This window comes from Psammomys obesus, unplaced genomic scaffold, assembly GCF_907164565.1.
Source record: "Psammomys obesus unplaced genomic scaffold, mPsaObe1.curated_primary_1811, whole genome shotgun sequence".
Classification (NCBI taxonomy): domain Eukaryota; kingdom Metazoa; phylum Chordata; class Mammalia; order Rodentia; family Muridae; genus Psammomys; species Psammomys obesus.
Genome location: NW_026592887.1, coordinates 1 through 9,716, shown reverse-complemented (window position 1 = coordinate 9,716; position 9,716 = coordinate 1). Strand labels below are relative to the sequence as shown.

Below are 9,716 nucleotides of genomic sequence, written 5' to 3'. Positions count from 1 at the left end.
TTCTTACTTACGGGTGCTAGATTTCGTCAAAGGCCTTCTTTTTTTTTCTTTCTTTTTTTTGTTAATCTCATTTATTTTATTTTTATTAATTACAGTTTATTCACTTTGTAGAATAGCTGTAGCCCCCCCATCTATCCCTACCCCACCCTCCCTCTCTCTTCTTCTCTTATGTCCCTCCCCCAGTCCAATGATAGGGGAGGTCTTCCTTTCCATCTGATCCTAGTCTATCATGTCTCACCAGGCCTGGCTTCATTGTCTTCCTCTGTGGATTGTTAAGGCTGCTCCTCGCTCAGGTGGAGGTGATAAAAGAGCCATCCAATGAGTTCATGTCAGAGACCGTACCTGTTCCTATTACTGGGAAACTCTCTTCGATACTGAGCTGCCTTGGGCCATGTCTGTGCAGGGGTTCTAGCATGCATGGTCCTTGTTTGAAGTATTGATCTCACAAAACACCTCTGTGCCCAGATTTTTTTTGTTTCTGTTGCTCTCCTTGTGGAGCTCCTGTTCCCTCCAGGTCTTTCTATCTCCCCTTTCTTCCATAGGATTCCCTGCACTCTGCCCAAAGTTTGTTTATGAGTCTGAGAATATGTTTTCTAAATGAGATGATGATATGTTTTTTTTCTTTCAGTTTGTTTGTGTGATTGATTACAAATGTTAAAATATCCTTGTGATAAAGCCTACTTGATCATAGTGCATGATTTTTTGATATGTTCTTAGATTCTATTTGGTTTACAAGTATTTTATTGAGTATTTTTGAATTTATGTTCATAAGGAAGATTGGTCTATAATTCTTTTTTTCTGGTTTGGTCTTTATGTGGTTTGAGCATCAGAATAATTGAAGTCTTGTGAAATAAATCATGAAATATCCCTTCTATTTCTATTTTTTAGGAAGTGATAATTTGAGGAGTATTAGCATTAACCTGTCTTTGAATGTCTAGTAAAATTCTTAGCTAAAACTATCCTATCATAGGCTTTTTTCTGGTTGGGAGATTTTATAACTACTTTATTTTTACTAGGGGTTATAGGTGTGTTTAAATGGATTATCTGATTTTGATTTAATTTTGGTAAGTGATATCGTGTGAGAAAATATCCATTGTTCTTAGATTTTCCAATTTAGTGAGATATAGGTTTTCAAAGTATGTACTAATGATTCTTTGGGTTTTCTCAATATCTGTTGTAATGTACCCCTTTTCATTTCTAATTTTGCTAATTTGAAATTTCTGTCTTCATCTTTTAGTTAATTTTTGTAAGGGTTTGCCAATTTTCTTCATTTACTCAGAGAACACACTCTTTGTTTCATTGATTCTTTGTAATTTTATCTTGTTTATATTTTGTTGATTTCAGCCCTGAGTTTGATTATTTCTTGTTATCTACTTCTTTCAGGAGTGATTTCTTCTTTTTTGTTTCCAGAGATTTCAGTATAGGATTCCTTCAGATTTTTATGAAAGCATTCAGTGCTGTGAACTTGTTTCTTAGAACTGCCTTCATAAGTTTGGGTATGTTGTGTATTACCTTTCTTTCAATTCTAGAAAGGCCTTAATTTCTATCTTTTTTTAATTTAATTTAATTTTATTTTATTAATTACACTTTATTCCCAAATAAGATTTCCCCCCATAAGCCCCTCCCTCCTCCTCTCCAGATCCCGCCCTCCCCTCCCCTTCTTCACGCATGCCCCTCCCCAAGTCCACTGATAGGGGAGGTCCTTCTCTCCTTCCTTCTGATCTTAGTCTATCAGATCACATCAGAAGTGGCTGCATTGTCATCTTCTGTGGCCTGGTAAGACTGCCTGGGAGGTGATCAAAGAGTAGGCCAATCAGACTGTGTCGGAGGCAGTCCCTCTTCCCATTACTATGTAACCCACTTAGACACTAAACTGCCATGGATTACATCTGCGCAGGGGCTCTAGGTTATCTCCATGCCTCGTACTTGGTTGAGTATGGGTCTCTGGGAAGACACCAGTGTTCAAATTTTCTGGTTCTGTTGCTCTCCTTGTGGGGTTCCTGTCCTCTCCATAACCTACTATTTCCCACTTCTTACATAAGATTCCATCTATCTTAACCCATTTTTTCTTTAGTAGAGAGTTCTCTGTTTCTATTAATTTGCTGGCTTCTGGTCTATCTGTTGTTTTTGATACTCAGGTTTAATCTGTGCTGGCGAGATAAGATGCCGGGGTTATTTCAACTGTTTAATGTGTCTGAGTATGTTGTGGGTTTTGAAGAAAGTTTCATGAAGTGCAGTAAAGAAGATGTTTAGGTATTTTATTTTATTTTTTTTAGGTAAAACGTTCTGTAAATATTTGTTAGGTCTGTTTGCCACATAACTCCAGCATTTCTGTTTAGCTTTTGTTTGGATGACCTGTCTATTATTGAGAGTGGGAATATTGAAATCCCCCATTATCAGTGTGTCAGGGTCAATATGTGACTTAAACTGTAGCAGCATTTCTTCTACAAATGTGATTGTGTATGTTTGGGGCATAAATGTTAAGAGTTGAAATGTTTACCTAGGGGCTGGAGAGATGGCTCAGAGGTTAAGAACACTGGCTGTTCTTCCAAAGGTCCTGAGCTCAATTCCCAGCAACCACATGGTGGCTCATAACCATCGATAGTGAGATCTGGTGCCCTCTTCTGGTGTGTAGGCAGAACATTATAAATAATAAATAAATAAATCTTAAGGAAAAAAAGTAGTCCTTGTATTTGAATAGTTTTAAAATTAAAAAAAAAGAAATGTTTACCTAGTAGTATTTTTTTTAATGAGTATATAATGTCCTTCCCTATCTCCTCTGATTAGTTTTAGTTTAAAGTCCATTTTATCAATAATTAAAATGACTCTCCCAGCTTGCTTCTTAAGTCCATTTGTTTGAAATGTCTTTTGTCACCCATTTACCCATAGCTGATGTCTATCCTGGATGTAAAAATGTGTTTCTTGTATGTAGCAGAAGGATAGATCCTGTTTTTTGATCCATTGTGCTGTTCTGTGTCTTTTCATTGAGAAATTGAGGAAACTGATGCTGGGATATATCAATGACAAATGATTATTGATTACTGTTATTTTGTTGTTCTTGTTCTTCATCTTGTTGTTTGTGGTGGTGTGGTGGTTCTGGTGGTGGTGTGTGCACATGTATGCGAGCGCATGATACTCTTCTTTTGACTTTGCTGGTCTGAGATTATTTATTCTCTGTGTTTTATTGGATGTAGTTAAACTGTTTAGGTTGGAGTTTATCTTTTAGCACCCTTTTTTTAGTTGGATTTGTACATAGCTATTGCTTAAATTCAGTTTGCTTAATTTCAGTTTGCAATATCTTATTTTCTCCATCTATGGCATTTGGATGTTTTGCTGGGTTTAGTAGTCTAGGCTGGCATCTTGAACTCTTAGAGCACAACTTTACATAAGGGTCTTTTATTTGTTCTTTTCATATATTCCAAGATTTCCTGGATGTTTTGTGCCATAATTATATTTAGACTAATCTTTTCTAGTGAGCTCATTTCTTCCATTGTGTCTTCAATGCCTAAGAATTTCTCTTACAACTTTTGCAGTCTGTTGGTGAGGCCTGCCTCTGTGATTCCCTTTGTTGCTTCTAAATTCTTCATTTCCAAGTTTCCTGCATTTTGGGTTTTCCTTATTGGTTCTCTTCACATGTTTAGTTCTTGAACTGTTTTGTTCACTTTTTTTCCCCACTGTTTGTGTTTTATAGGTTTCTTTGAGGAATTTAGTCATTTCCTATTTAAAGACCTCTATCATACTTATCCATACGGGCTGACATAAAGTCTTTTTCTCATGCATCAGCTAGTTTGGAATACTAGGGCCGACAAGGGTTGCTGAACTCTAATGGAAACATATTATTCTTGCTGTTATTTGTTGTGTTTTCAACCTTGTGTCTGGGCATCTGGGCATTTTGTGGATTTGGGATAATTGTAGTTATAGGTCCTGATTTCTTGTCTTTTTGTTATGTGGATGTTTCCTTTCTTTGTATCTATTGCCCTCACTGGTTATTAGGTAGCTTTGTATTACCTGGTAGAATTTTTTTTAAACTTCTGATAGGTGTGTTTCTCTTCCCCTGGAAGGAGTAGTAGAAATGAGGAATATTTTAATCTAAAATTAAATGGACTGAGCAGATAATTCTCTGGCTAAAGTGCCTTTTGTACAAGGATGAGGATGAGTCCCTAAGTATTATGCATCTGTGACTGCATTACTAGCACTTTGAGAATAGGGGATTCCTGACCAGACAGTATAGCCAATTGTTAGGTTCAAGGTTCTGTTAGAGACCTATTTTAAAAAAATAAGGTTTTCAAGTGACTCAGTGGTAAAGAACGACTTCCACAAGACCAGAATTTGATTTTCAGTGTCCACAATGACAGCTCTCATCCATCTCTAGACTCAGGAAATTTCAGGAATATGATATCGTCCTTTACCCTGTGCAGGTACCACCCATAATCGCTGTACAGACAAACATGTAAGCGAAGCATCCATACATGTTAAACACACAGAGATATGAGTAAATAAATAAAACAATAAAATAATAAAATAAATAAATACACAAATAAATGACTAAAGAAAGAAATACATGGTCAGGAAATAGAGAAAGACATTTAACATTAACCTCTGGTCTTCATATGCATTCACAGATAATATGATTAATTACTTTGCTCATATATAGAAGTTTCTAGAAGTGGTTGGTTGCTATAGTACATAATCAATAGAATTCAAGCAACCATTTAATATAACCTGATTCATAGAAAAAATGAAAAGTAATAAAACAAGTTTTGGATAATTTAAGCAAATACCATCAATTTAAAATAAAAGTTGACTTCAAATTGCATTGTTAATAAGCATACAATGTTCATGATAGGTTTTTTTAAGCCTTTAATCTGTGTTAATATGTTGCTAAAAAAGCAACTGAATTACATGCCTGCCACCCCATGTCCACTTCTCCCTGGGGTAGTCAGGACTATCATGCACTGGGCTGGGCTGGCAGAAGCGAAACTTAGTCAGGATCCAGTGTGCTCAGCGAACGGCCTCAGTTGGTGGTGAATGGGCAAGTGAAGAACACAACTGGAAACAGCATCAGAGAACTAGGTTGTTTTAATTTTAATTTTATTTTGTATTTATTCTTAGGGTGGAGAGGAGGTGGGAGTATATGTAAGTGTGGATATGGAATCCTTGGGTGATGGCCAGGGTCCCTATGGTAAGGTTTCTGAGGTGCTGTACTATTGGCCAGGGCAGAGGTGTTGGAAGGTGCGTCATCTACACACTCAGGGCTGAAGTGTCCCGGAACTGAGGTATGGGGGACACGGAATAAAGTCTGATAACTGTCAGGGTAATATAGTCTTATTAGGATTGATGGTGGGGGAACTGGCTGTGTGACACCAGGTTGGGAGGGGAGTGGTAGTCAACTCATGTTAAAAGATTTCCAGGTTTGAAGCTTCCTGGACCCTTTTTCTGTAGCCCAGGACCATTACAATCCCACATATGCCAAGTTAAGGTTTTTTTTCCCCCAAGGTCATTAAGCTGGTCATTGACCAAGTGGGACCCAATTTCTGATCACTGATCCAATATTTTACTTCTAAATCAAAACATTTTCCATTGTAACTATAAATGCACTGAATAAAACTTATAGAAAATATTGTTTATGAAAATATCTAGTCACTGAATTCATACAGCAGCATATAATTGGGTTCTTTATCAAATACTTTACATGAAAATGGGTATGTGTATGGAACTCAGGGGGGAAAAGTGAAACAAAGGAAGCTGTAACCAGACTGAGTCTTTGATTAAGTTTGTTAAGGTAGGAAGTGGCAAGGACATTGCGAATTTAGGAGCCATATCTCCATATACATTATTCCTTTCACTTAGTCTTTAGAAGAATGACAGCAAAGAAACAGAAAAGACCCTAATAATTGAGAAGGGAAAAAGAGATCTACAGTTCAAAGTATGTACATATCTCAGTTATGTGTAGACCTTTACAATAGAATAAAATCATAACTCTCACTTTAAAATGTCTTGGTACTTATTTAAATAAAAGAGTTGTATCCAGAGCAAAATGTGTTGTTACAACTCATTAAAGCATCTTTTGACACTGCAAGAGGGTTAAAATATTCCCTGACCATTTTTGTGCCTTTGTGTTCTTTCTTCTTCTCCTTGAAAAAAAAGAGAAAACTGAAACATTTAGATTCATGAGGGTGATATTCAACAACCTCTCAGATTTAGCAGCAGATTTTTTTTTTCTCTACCCATAATTAGGCTTCCATACAAAGTCTCTACTTTTCTTCAAGCACATGTTTAATTAGTCACACTAGATTTTATTTACAGGGGTTGCACTTATTTTTAGTATCTACAGTGTCAGACACTGTAAAAACTGCTTGGCGATTTTGTGTAGCCTCATCAATACATTATTAAGGTACTTATCCTCTGGCTCCATTTTTATAGTATTGTTCCTACTACTAGACCAACATCTAAACTTATTCCTAAATATAATTTCTTTCTATATGCTCTAAAATGAACCCACCTTTGAAGCTGTGCAAAAGGTAATTGCTTATAAATTCTTTCATCAGGTAATTTTTGAATGACTTCAAATATCTTTTAATGAGCGACTCACAGAAATTGTTTAAAATATGATTAGACATACAGCAAAATAAGCCTTTCCTCTGATTCAATCCATTAGATGTCTGAAGGCAACAATCCATATTTCCCATAATTGCTGCCAGGGATGTTGGGCTCATGGCTTTTTAAAGAAACCAGTCCATAGAGTATTCTGAATGCTGTTTAGCTCTCCTTTCAGTTAAAGTTACAGCACTCCTCCACTGCCCCCACCTTTCCTGCACTTCCACACTCTGACCTCTGCTTATGCAGATGTAACAGAAAACAATGCTGGTCAAATATGGGAACTGCTGCTTGTTCCCTGCAGCATGTACTTACCCTTCCTCTGGGAAATGTGCCCTACTTTCCATCAACAAAACTTTCTTCTTCCAGTCTTGGCGTATCAAGTAGGAGAAGTATATGTTCCCCATGCCCAAGCTAATCATTGTGTGCACCTCCTAGGGCAGCAACGTCTTGGTTGAATACAAATGTAACTCAGGAAAATCAAGGTCAAATTTTCAACTCTGAAGTCATTTTTATTTGAGTTCTGTAGCAGGTAGTTTGTCTTCTTCCTTCTTGTTTTCCTTCATTCTTTCCTTCCTTGCTTCCTTTTTCTCTTTTCCCTTTCTCATTCTAATTTGCCAGATGGTTTCTTTTGCAAAAGTACCAGACATCTTAGAAATAAATATCTCTTTTATGTCAATTCTCCCAGAAGGTAGAAGACTAAAAATATCTCAACTTGATTAATAAGGCCAACATGACCTCATAACTAAAATATTAATTCTCTGAGAATTTCACAAAATGTGTTTAGATTATATTCATCCCCTACTCTTCTCCCCAAATCCTCTCAGACCTACCCCTCCTCTATAGGCCTCCAACTTTGTGTTCTTTTTAAAAATAACCCAACCAAGATTTTTAACATTCATTAATGTAAAGTTTAATATGTTTTAATTTAAATAGAATTATACAACTTTTTCTCTCTTTTTCCTCTTCCTAAACACTCACAACTCTCCCACATCTCTCACAAGTCCTTCAACTTTCAAGTTGATGATCTTTTCTTTATTATCATTGCATACATATTTAGGTACATTTATATATGTATATTTAAATGTATGTAAATAGAATCTCCAGAGTCTGGTATGGTATGTGTATGTGTGTGTGTGTGTGTGTGTGTGTGTGTGTGTGTGTGTGTGTATGCAGTGAGCTTTATTGATGATATCCAAAAGAGTAGTATTTCCTGAGCATCTCCCTCACAGTTTCCATCCCAGAACCCCAGAGTAGAGGGAGAGGCTCAGTCAGGGGCTGAGTTGGAACAGGAACGTCATAGCAGCCAAGAGCCTCTGTCTTGCTCTCTTGTCCTTGCTGGTGTGGGTGAACCAGGGCTTCTTACTTCTTGGAGGCCATGTAGGCTATGAGGTCCACAAACCTGTTGTAGCCGAATTCATTGTCATACCAAGAAATGAGCTTTACAAAGTTGTCATTGAGGGCAATGCCAGCCCCAGCATCAAAGGTGGAAGAATGGGAGTCACTGTTGAAGTTGCAGAAGACAACGTGGTCCTCAGTGTAGTTCAGGATGCCCTTTAGTGTACCTTCAGATGCCTGCTTCACCACATTCTTGATGTCATCATACTTGTCAGGGTTCTCCAGTTGGCATGCCAGATCCACAATAGACAGTTGGGGATAGGAACATAAAAGGCCATGCCAGTGAGCTTCCCGATCAGCTCTGGGATGACCTTGCCCACACCGTTGGCAGCATCAGTGGATGCAGAATAATGTTCTGGGCAGCCCCACAGCTATCACACCCGAGCTTTTGAGAGGGGCCATCCACTGTCTTCTGCATAGCAGTGATGGCATGAACTGTGGTCATGAGTCCTTCCACAACACCAAAGTTGTCATGGATGACCTTGGCCAGGAAGACTAAGCAGTAGATGGTGCAGGAAGCATTGCTGACAGTTTTGAGTGACTTGTCATACTTCTCATGGTTCATGCTCATCACAAACATGGGGGCATCAGTAGAAGGGACAGATCTGATAACCCTTTCGGCCCCACCCTTCAAGTGGGCCCCAGCCTTCTCCGTGGTGGTGAAGACACCAGTAGACTCCACAACATACTCAGCACCAGCATTGCCCCATTTGATGTTAGCAGGATCTTGCTCCTGGAAAATGGTAATGGACTTGTCATTGATGACAAGCTTTCCATTCTCAGCCTTGACTGTGCCACTGAACTTGCCATGGGTAGAGTCGTACTGGAACATATAGATCATGTAGTTGAGGTTGATGAAGGGAAGGGGTCATTGATGGCAACAATCTCCATTTTGCCATAGATGCAAGCACCCCTGGCAACCAGGCATCCAATACGGCCAAATCTGTTCACTCTGACCTTCACCACTATGTCTAAGACAAAGGCTGGCATTGTACCAAATATGTGGCTGTCTCTGAAACAGGGAGTAGGAGAGAGCCCTGAGTTGGTGGTCTATGTATGGTTTCAGGGCTCACCACTCTGCACTGTATGACCAATAGTGGGACTCATTCCTGGGAGAGACTAATTTTCCTTATCCCAGCAGGCACTAGTTGCCTGTGACTTTTGTCCATGGGTAGAAACCTACAATTTTTTTCCTTTTCCATATTAATATGCTGTTGATACTGACATTGTTCCGGTCTTTATTCGTTCCTACTTAAGAGTTTCACAACAGACTGCCTGCTATTCTGGCTATTACAATCATTCTGCTTCCTCTTCTGCAATAGTCTTTGAGTCGTATGTTCAAGAGCTGTGATGTAGATGTATCTATTGAGGCTCAATTCTCATAATTTGTTGATACCTGTGGTGTATCCAGTCATTACCTTCTGTGGTTAAATTTTGTTTACTGAAAAGTACCGTTTTCTACATTTTTGAAAATGTATTTTCACTTAATTTATTTTCACATTTATTCATTTGAGAGGGACATGTATCATAGTCCACCTGTGGAAGTGAAAGGACAACTTATGGGAACTGACCCTTTCGTTCTTCTGCATGGGTTCTAAGACTCCAACTCAGGTTTTCAGGCTTGGTAGCAGGTGCCCTTTACCCGTCAATGCAGGTTTCTGGGCTAAGCTTATTATTATTATTATTATTATTATTATTATTATTATTATTATTATTATTAT

General features: G+C 38.1%; 1 pseudogene; it reads right to left on the bottom strand.

Annotated features, from left to right (window-relative positions):
• Window positions 1–7,959: 7,959 nt before the first annotated feature.
• Window positions 7,960–8,901, bottom strand: LOC129683205 (glyceraldehyde-3-phosphate dehydrogenase-like; annotated as a pseudogene).
• Between the last annotated feature and the right edge of the window lie 815 nt (window positions 8,902–9,716).